Here is a 9683-nt window from a genome sequence, read left to right on the forward strand (position 1 = left end):
GATTTTTGCTCCAGTGTGCTACATGGAGGAAGGAATTTGATTGTTTGTGTGTCAGTAACAGTTCCTGGTTATGTTCCATAACCTCTCAGTTTGTTTATGGACGCTCGGAAATGCTCTCTTTATTATCACCTACAATAAGCTGAAGATATCCAAGGGAAAATATAAGGAATTATATTAATAAGTAACAATAGCATAATAGCTTGCATCCCAGACCGCAGCTAAGCAGAACATTTAGTTCCTCAGACACTTCCAAGAAAGTGTATGCAGTCAATATTCTCTTTGAAAATGAAGTCCCGTTGCCGGGGCTGAAAGTGGGAGCTATCCCCACGTCAAGCCACAATAGAACCCTTGGCAGCATGTTGCGGGCAGCAGTCAATTAAGAGGCTACAGCTGAAGCAGCCATCAAATGAAGTGGAGCCCAATCAGAGGACCAGCAGTTTGGCAGCATCAGCAGCACCACTAATGCAGCTTTAGAGGGAGGGAATATCAATGACATGGTGTTATCAAAGACAGATGAATTGGGTTGGGGGTTGCTGGGACCAGGCAGCAGGCCTCATTCATCGAGGTGTTGTTGTACCATCAATTCGACTCAAGACACATTTAGGATCTGAACTGTGGCTTTAATCAGCTAGTTGTTAGCCCGGTGGTCGACTACAGAGAATGACCGACCGCTGGGAACTGTGGGTACTTATACCCCGCCTCAGAGGTGGGGCCTACTTGCCTCTCGACCAATTGGAGAGCAGTCACATGACTAGTCCCAACCAATCGGATGAGAGGCACATGACCAGCCAGAGCCAATGGGAAGCCAGTGCTCTGCACCAATGGCAGTGCTCATATCCATACCACTACATTCACCCCTTGTGGAGAAAGAAGGGGGGGGGGGTAAGTGGGAGAGGGGGGGGGGGGGTGGGTCCGAGGATTGGTGGTATGAGCAGCGAAAATCGATAGGGGTGAGCTGCCCACTGGCCCGTGGCAAAACAATACTACTACTACTAATAACAACAGAATAACACAAAAATGTCCCAAAAAAATGGCATAACAATACTACTACTACTAATAACAACAGAATAACACAAAATGTCCAAAAAAAGTCCCATTGCCGCATCAGATGGAGATGATCAGCCTGTCGGGTGCCCGTGGTGTTCTAGAGGACCGTCGCAGTGGAGCCGGTGACGTTGGGCCAATGGTTGTCCTTGCCTCCGGGAGGGTCGGTCGTAGATGTGTCTCTGTACCCCGGGCCGGTGGTGGAGACGCTGTAATCGGGGGACAGGGGGCATGTGCACTGGGTCGTGGGGGCGCGGGGGAGAATTGGGGTTGGGGGGAGGTGTTGGTGTAGGGGAAGAAGGCCGCACGCCGGCGGGTGCCAGGTCCCGGAACGAAACCGTATCCTGCTGACCGTCGGGATACTCCACGTACGCATATTGCGGGTTGGCGTGGAATAACTGGACTCGCTCAACCAACGGGTCGGACTTGTGCACCCGCACATGCTTCCGGAGCAAGATGGGCCCGGGGGTGGCCAGGCAGGTCAGGAGAGGGGATCCTGAGGAAGACTTCCTGGGGAAAACAAGAAGACGTTCATGAGATGTTTGATTAGTGGTAGTACAGAGGAGAGACCGGATTGAATGCAGGGCGTCGGGAATGACTTCTTGCCAACGGAGAATAGGGAGATCTCTAGACCGTAGGGCCAGCAGGATGGTCTTCCAAATTGTGCCATTCTCCCGCTTGACCTGACCGTTACCCCGGGGTTATAACTGGTCGTCCTGCTAGAGGCTATACCCTGCTGAGCAGGAACTGACGCAGTTCGTCACTCATAAAAGAGGACCCCCGGTCGCTGTGGATGTACGCGGGGTAACCGAACAGGGAGAAGATGGATAGGAGGGCCTTTATGATGGTTGTTGTGGTCATGTCGGGACAGGGAATGGCGAAAGGGAATCGAGAGTATTCGTCGATAACACTCAAGAAATACGTGTTACGGTTGTTGGAGGGGAGGGGACCCTTGAAGTCTATACTGAGACGTTCAAAGGGGCGGGATGCCTTGATCAGATGCGCTCGTTCGGGGCGGTAAACGTGCGGTTTGCACTCGGCGCAGACATGGCAGCCGCTAGTGACAGTCCTGACTTCCTCGACGGAGTAGGTCAGGTTGCAGGTCTCAATAAAATGGTAGAAACGGGTGACCCCTGGATTGCAGAGGTCCGTGTGGAGGGAGCGGAGGCGGTCAATCTGCGCGCTGGCGCAGGTACCGCGGGATAGGGTATCGGAAGGCTCATTGAGCTTCCCAGGACGATACAAGATATCGTAGTTGTACATGGACAACTCGATCCGCCACCACAAGATCTTGTCGTTCTTGATCTTGCCCCTCTGTGCATTGTCGAACATGAAAGCTACTAACCGTTGTTCTGTGAGGAGGGTAAACCTCCTGCCGGCCAGATAGTGTCTCCAGTATCGCACAGCTTTGACTATGGCCTGTGCCTCCTTTTCCACCGAGGAATGGCGGATTTCGGAAGCGTGGAGGTTTCGTGAGAAAAAGGCCACGGGTCTGCCCGCTTGGTTCAGGGTGGCCGCCAGAGCTACGTCAGACGCGTCGCTCTCGACCTAGAATGGGAGGGACTCGTTGATAGTTGATAGTGTGCAGAGGAGATTCACTAGGTTAATCCCAGAGCTGAAGGGGTTGGATTATGAGGAGAGGTTGAGCAGACTGGGACTGTACTCGTTGGAATTTAGAAGGATGAGGGGGGATCTTACAGAAACATTTAAAATTATGAAGGGAATAGATAGGATAGATGCGGGCATGTTGTTTCCACTGGCGGGTGACAGCAGAACTAGGGGACATAGCCTCAAAATAAGGGGAAGTAGATTTAGGACTGAGTTTAGGAGGAACTTCTTCACCCAAACGGTTGTGAATCTATGGAATTCCTTGCCCAGTGAAGCAGTTGAGGCTCCTTCATTAAATGTTTTTAAGGTAAAGATAGATAGTTTTTTGAAGAATAAAGGGATTAAGGGTTATGGTGTTCGGACCGGAAAGTGGAGCTGAGTCCACAAAAGATCAGCCATGATCTAATTGAATGGCGGAGCAGGCTCGAGGGGCCAGATGGCCTACTCCTGCTCCTAGTTCTTTATGTTCTTATAGCCTGCATCGTGGCCTTTGCGATATCCACTTTGATGCGGCTAAAGGCCTGGCGGGCCTCCATCGACAGGGGAAAGGAGGTGGACTGGATGCGGGGGCGGGCTTTGTCGGCGTAGTTGGGGATCCACTGGGCGTAGTATGAGAAGAAGCCCAGGCAGCGTTTGAGGGATTTGAGGGAGTTGGGGAGAGGGAATTCCATCAGGGGGCGCATGCGTTCGGGATCGGGGCCTATCACTCCATTACGCACTACATAGCCAAGGATGGCTAGACGGTCAGTGCTAAACACGCACTTATCCTTATTGTGAGTTAAATTAAGGAGTTTTGCGGTTCGGAGGAATTTTTGTTAACCATTCGGTCCATCTCCCGTTGGAAGACCGAGACTCCATTTGTGACACCGAATGGAACCCTGAGGAAGTGGTAGGGGCGCCCATCTGCCTCAAACGCGGTGTACTTTCGGTCACTCGCGCGAATAGGGATGCTGGTGGTAGGCGGACTTAAGGTCCACCGTGGAGAAGACTTTGAACTTCGCGATCCTGTTAACCAGGTCGGACATACGGGGGAGAGGATACGCGTCCAGCTGCGTAAACCTGTTGATGGTCTGACTGTAATCGATGACCATCCGGTTTTTCTCCCCAGTCTGAACTACCAGCACTTGGGCTCGCCAGGGACTGTTGCTGGCCTCGATCACTCCTACCTTAAGGAGCCTCTGGACCTCGGACCCGATGAAGGTCCGGTCCTGGGCACTGTAGCATCTGCTCCGAGTGGCGACAGGTTTACAATCTGGGGTGAGATTAGCAAACAAGGAAGGGGGGTCCACTTTGAGGGACGCGAGGCTGCAAACAGTAAGAGGAGGAATAGGGGCGCCGAATTGAAAGGTCAAGCTCTGCAGGTTACACTGGAAGTCCAGGCCCAAGAGTGCCGGAGCGCATAGGCGGGGGAGAATAAGTAGTTTGAAATTTTTGAAAACCCTCCCCTGGACTGTGAGGTCCGCTATGCAGCACCCGGTGATATGGACGGAATGCGAACCTGAGGCCAATTCAATTTTATGTTTAACTGGGTGGATGGTGAGCGCGCAGCATCTTACCATGTCGGGGTGGACAAAACTTTCCGTGCTCCCGGAGTCCAGCAGGCACCTTGTTTTGTGTCCGTTGAGCTGCACCGTCGTTGTAGTCTTGGCGAGCGTGCGTGGTCGCGACTGGTCGAGCTTGATGAAAGCCAGTCGTGGTGAGAGTTCCAGATCCTCTTCAGTGGCAGAGTAGTCGCTTGCAGGGCCTTCCGAGTTGGCCCAAGATGGCGGCGCCCAGGACCCGCACGTGGAGTCGGGGTCCCAAGATGGCGGCACCCAGGACTTTCACGTGGAGCCGGGGCCCCAAGATGGTGGCACCCATGGCCCGCAAATGGCGTCCGGGGCCCAAGATGGCGGCGCACGTGGGAGCCTCGTGGCGGCTGGGGGCAGTGTCAGCGGCGTCCACGAGCCGGTCGGGGCAGCTGGGGGCGCGGGTCGGGAGGACCGTAGGGCCATTGCGGGAGCCGAGAGGTGGGCTGGAGAGGTTGGTGCGCGGCATGGGGCCCTGGGTGGGCCCCGGGGGGGGGGGGGGCGATCCGCGGTCGCTGCGCGGGGCAGCAGCGACCAACTTGGTCTGGCAGACCACCGCGTAGTGGCCCTTCTTCCCGCAGCTCTTACACAGAGCAGAGCAGGCCGGGCAGCGCGGGTGCTTTGAGAGGCCACAGAAATAGCAACGGGGCCCCGCTAGTTTATCGGAGCGACCCAGAGCGCAGGCTTGGGGGAGGTCGGGGTCCACGGAGGATGGGGGTGCGCATGCCATGAAGTCCAGGGGTTGTTGCGCGGCCGGGGACGTATGCGCGGGCGTTCAGGCCAGCAACCTCCAGGGAGGTTGCAAGAGTCCGTGCCTCAACTCGGCTGAGGGTGTTCTTTTCTAACAATCATTGGCGGATAGAAGGAGACTGCATGCCAGCAACGTAAGCGTCTCTGATTAGAAGTTCCATGTGCTCCGTCGCCGAAACTTGGAGACATGCGCACGTTCTCCCTAGAGCTGCGAGGGCCTGGTAAAACTCATCGAGGGACTCACCAGGGAACTGTTGTCTGGTCGTCAGGAAATGCCGTGCGTAAACTTCGTTGACCGGCCGGAGAAAATGTCCTTTGAGAATCTCCATGGCCGCATCAAAATCACCTTCGTCTTCGATCATTGCGTAGACCGATGTGCCCACGCATGAGTGGAGGATGTGGAGTTTCTGCTCCTTGGTGGGCTTGCCGGCTGCAGTCGTCAGGTAGCTATTAAAACATGCCTGCCAGTGTAAATTGATGTACCATCAATTCGAATCAAGACACATTTAGGATCCGAACTGTGGCTTTAATCAGCTAGTTGTTAGCCCGGTGGTCGACTACAGAGAATGACCGACCGCCGGGAACTCTGGGTACTTAAACCCCGCCTCAGAGGCGGGGCCTACTTGCCTCTCGACCAATTGGAGAGCAGTCACATGAGTAGTCCCAACCAATCGGATGAGAGGCACATGACCAGCCGGAGCCAATGGGAAGCCAGTGCTCTGCACCAATGGCAGTGCTCATATCCATACCACCACAGGTGTGGTGGCGGCTGTTGAGCACCACCCACTCTGTGGGCCCTGGAGTGCCAATAAAAGTGAGTTTCATGCCCCAGAGCCTGCTGGAAGGCTCCAGGTTTCAGCTGGTGATTCCCCCACATGGTACGAGCTCTCTAAACTTGAGCAAAGTTCCTGAGGAGGTGTGAAGTGGCTCTTAATTGGACAATTAAGTGGCTCAGCTGGTTTCCCAGTCGGCAACCATGCCATCAACGTTGCCACCAATGGCAATATGACATGGTGGCGGCCAAAGCTTGGGCTTCCCATCTGACACCATCTGTTAGAGATGGTCATGGTTTGGCACTTTTATCTTGTGAATATTACTTGCCATTTGTCAGCCCAAGCCTGGATATTATCCAGGTCTTGCTATACATGGGCACAGACTGCTTTAGTATCTGAGGAATTGTGAATGGTGCTGAACATTGTGTAATCATCAGCGAACATCCCCACTTCTGACCTTATAATGGGGAGGGAAGGTAATCATCATTATAGAGTGCAATAATTTTTATGTTCCGTAAAAGAAAATAAACCTTAACATGCGCCAGAAATTACTGCTGCAGTTAATAGCAGATGCATGTTTGACATGTTTGTTGGAACGGCAGTCCTTAATGCATTACTTTAACAGGAGGATTTAACCTATTTAATTTAACTTACCAGAAAGTTGTATTGCAGTCAATACAGGTAGGTTTTATTTCCATACTTTAAATATTCCTAACGTTACCAGGAGAAAATAGTTTTTGCTTGAAAGGCAGAATAAAAAGCAGAACTGTATTGGCTCTAAAATGCACAAAACAAAGTGTCAAAATTCAAATCTTCTGGCACCACAGGTACCCATATCCCCAGGACAGAAATTTTCACACCATCAGCACTCCGATGCTTTTACCTAATTTTCCAATTTACTATTGCTGTTCTTAAGTACATTCAAATTTTAGCAATAGAATAAAATGTTGTATAGCCTTAGAGTTTAACATATGATCTCCCCGTGTCTCATGCCCACGCAAGATGGGACGAGGGGGTATGGTGGGTGGGTGAAGGGCGAGTATGAAAGGGCCTCCTGAAGATTGGGTGGGGTAAAGGGTTAGTGTCCTGAAAGGGGGTGGTGAAAAGGGGGGCTAGGAGGCTTGAAAAGGGGCAGCCTCATCGATCCCATAGCAGGGTGTCCTCACTTGGGGCAGGGGGTAATGCCCATGTGCGTGAGGGGGGTGACTTTCACTTTGGGTGGGGTTTGTGGGGGACTCTCAAATTCACTTAGAGAGATAGGGGCACACTTTCAAAATGGCAGCCCCATCTCTAAGGAGCCAGTCTTACCAGCAAGCTCAGCTCCCCACTGCTGAAAACATTTCTAAATGTGGTCTAGACCCGAGAGGAAAACTCCAAAGCCAAAAGAATGACTAAGGGTCGTACTACCAGCCGAATTTCACCGGAATCAAAGCCGATGCGGCCGGTAGATGCCAGGAGAGGTCTCCCACCGGGCTTCCCGACAGCCGATGCGCTTCACGAGATCTAACCAGATCTCCCGAAACGTTGTGATCTGGGTGCCGCCCACAATGGGCGGGCCCGAGTCTCGCATGGCTAAGTGAGTTGAATAACCCACTTAACTGTGCTGACGCCAGATATAATTGGCTCCCAGCATCTATCAGCCTCCCCAGGGAGACCCAAGCCGGGCGGCAATTAATGCTGGTCCACGCAAACATGGACAAGGAGGAACAGCTCCTGTGGGACTCACAGGCCATTGTCTCATTTTGTTTCTGATAATTTATGTTCAATCTACTCTTTTATAGTCCTACTTCAGTTTACTTCTCCTTCAATATTTGTATTTTCTTTTCCATTTAATCGTTAAACTCTATCATGATGGCTTTTTGATTCAGAACTCTTACTATTCCTCTCAGTGAATATTTTTGCCATTAATTTTATATGTGCCCTTTTTTCCAGCTTCTCCCAATCTTTTCCTTCCCGCCACTTCCCCTGCTGAAAGTTCTGACTTTTTTTATTATAAATTTTGTGTACTTACTCAATTCATTTTTTCCAGTTAAGGGTCAATGTAGCATGTCCAATCCACCTAGCCTGCACATCTTTGGGTTGTGGGGACAAAACCCACGCAAACACGGGGAGAATGTGCAAACTCCACACGGACAGTGACCCAGAGCCAGGATTGAACCTTGGACCTCACCGCCGTGAGGCAGCAATGCTAACCACTGTGCCACCGTGCTGCTCTCGAAAGTGCTAAATTCTTACTGACGCACATGCGGATGCTGTTCAAACATCAGTCCCTTGCCAAATGACTATTTTTCATGCATGAGAATCTTGACAGGAAATTCACGCTTGGTATGTTACTCTGGTGGCTAGTCTGATCCTCACCTGATAATCATGAATGCGCAATTTCCAGCTGCGATCAGTAGTGTAAAGCCTGGCTGGGTTTATCCTCTCTCACCTGGTGACACCAAGGCCAGCTTTAAGACACTCCACACAATATCCTGGCTAAGATGGACACAGGTTGGAGGAGAAATCTTCTGGTCCGTATGACTCAGCTAGTCACTGGATAAATTCACTGAACCATAGCTGTCTGTTTATTTTCTGTCTTTCTTTTCACTGAATGCCTATAATTTTAAACGTTCTGGTTTTCTTTCTTTAGGTCAGCTTGTTTTAATTTCCTCAGTCGGTCCACTTGGATCTCCACTTTGTATCTGCAACCGTTCAAATAAACTGCCGCTTGCTCACCATTTAGTATCTTCTGCCCCAAATTCTAGAATGTAGCAAATTCAATTGCCAATATTCCAATTTGTCAGGTGGCTGACTTTTGAAGGGACTGAAGGGGGAGCATTTTTTTGTTCAACATACTGTCTAAACAAAATATTATATGAAACTGAAATTATGAAAGTTTAACTTTTTTTTAAACCAAAAAAAAACATTTCCCATCCAAACAAAGACCAACGGTTGGCGTTTTCTTGTCTAAAGCCACTCACTCGACATCATCCACCATCCTTGGGCAAGGTTAGAGATTTTAAAACTATTTTATTTCTCATAGGACAGTGGGTATGCAGAATCATTTCCCAGAAAAGCTACTCAGCTTGAGTAAATAGAACCTTCCAGTCAAAAATAAATCAATATTTGTTGAGAAGGTGAATTTAGGATGGTAGAGATACAACAACCCTGCTTGATTTTGTTTAAGAGGAAGTCGAGAAAGTCGAGTGGACTGACTCAATCACTTTTCTTCAATGTCACCACTCTTTTCCACATCCTCGACACTGAGGCAGTCAGGATTGACAATATATGGGAACTCAGTATCCCCTCGACCCAATTTCCTATCCAAGTAACTTACCCCCCCCCCCCCCCCCACCTCAACTTGGATATAAATCACAACTCGATCATGTTACTAAGGCAATATATGGGGAATCCCTATATAAACCACTGTGGAAGCAACATCACCAAAGACTACAGTTGCTCAAGAATGTCAACCACCAAGTCCTGGGGTAACTAAGAATGGGCAATTAATGCAGATTTGCCAGCATCACCTGTGTCCCACGAACAAAAAGATAAAAAGTTGTAGTGACAGAAAATTTCATGATGAAACAATCATGCAAAGCTGGCCTCATGAGCTAAATAGCCTTTCCTCACTCAGGATTTGTTTAATGTTCTTTTAAATAGTGACATCTCAATCAATCATTCATTCATGGTCACCATAGACTTGGTGAGGCCTTGTCTTGCTTCCTGATATTGTTTGTTTCTTCTCTGCCTTTCTTCAAGTCACCTTTAGTCCACGTCTCAAGTTATCCACCCTTCCAATGTTTCAATCTTCCTCTTCTGTTTTTATCCTCAATTTCTACTTCAATTTTTGCCAGGACACGATTGTCACAGCTTTGTTTCCAATATCCATACTAGACTATCTTTATCTATCTCAATGTACTTAGCGACACTTTGAATTCCTGACTGTTACAAATGT

General features: G+C 50.0%; 1 protein-coding gene across 3 annotated transcripts in view; it reads right to left on the reverse strand.

The window, feature by feature from the left end:
* fggy (FGGY carbohydrate kinase domain containing) overlaps positions 1–8450 on the reverse strand; it is a 435125-nt gene extending 426675 nt beyond the window's left edge. For 2 of the 3 annotated variants that reach the window (XM_038794356.1, XM_038794353.1), the window contains exon 1: positions 8102–8450. The gene's annotated coding sequence lies outside the window, so the exon portion shown is untranslated. Of the gene's footprint in view, positions 1–6397; positions 6521–8101 lie in introns of all 3 variants that reach the window. The other variant, XM_038794355.1, reaches the window with a different exon arrangement.
* Positions 8451–9683: the final 1233 nt, after the last annotated feature.

This window comes from Scyliorhinus canicula, chromosome 4 (assembly GCF_902713615.1).
Source record: "Scyliorhinus canicula chromosome 4, sScyCan1.1, whole genome shotgun sequence".
NCBI lineage: Eukaryota > Metazoa > Chordata > Chondrichthyes > Carcharhiniformes > Scyliorhinidae > Scyliorhinus > Scyliorhinus canicula.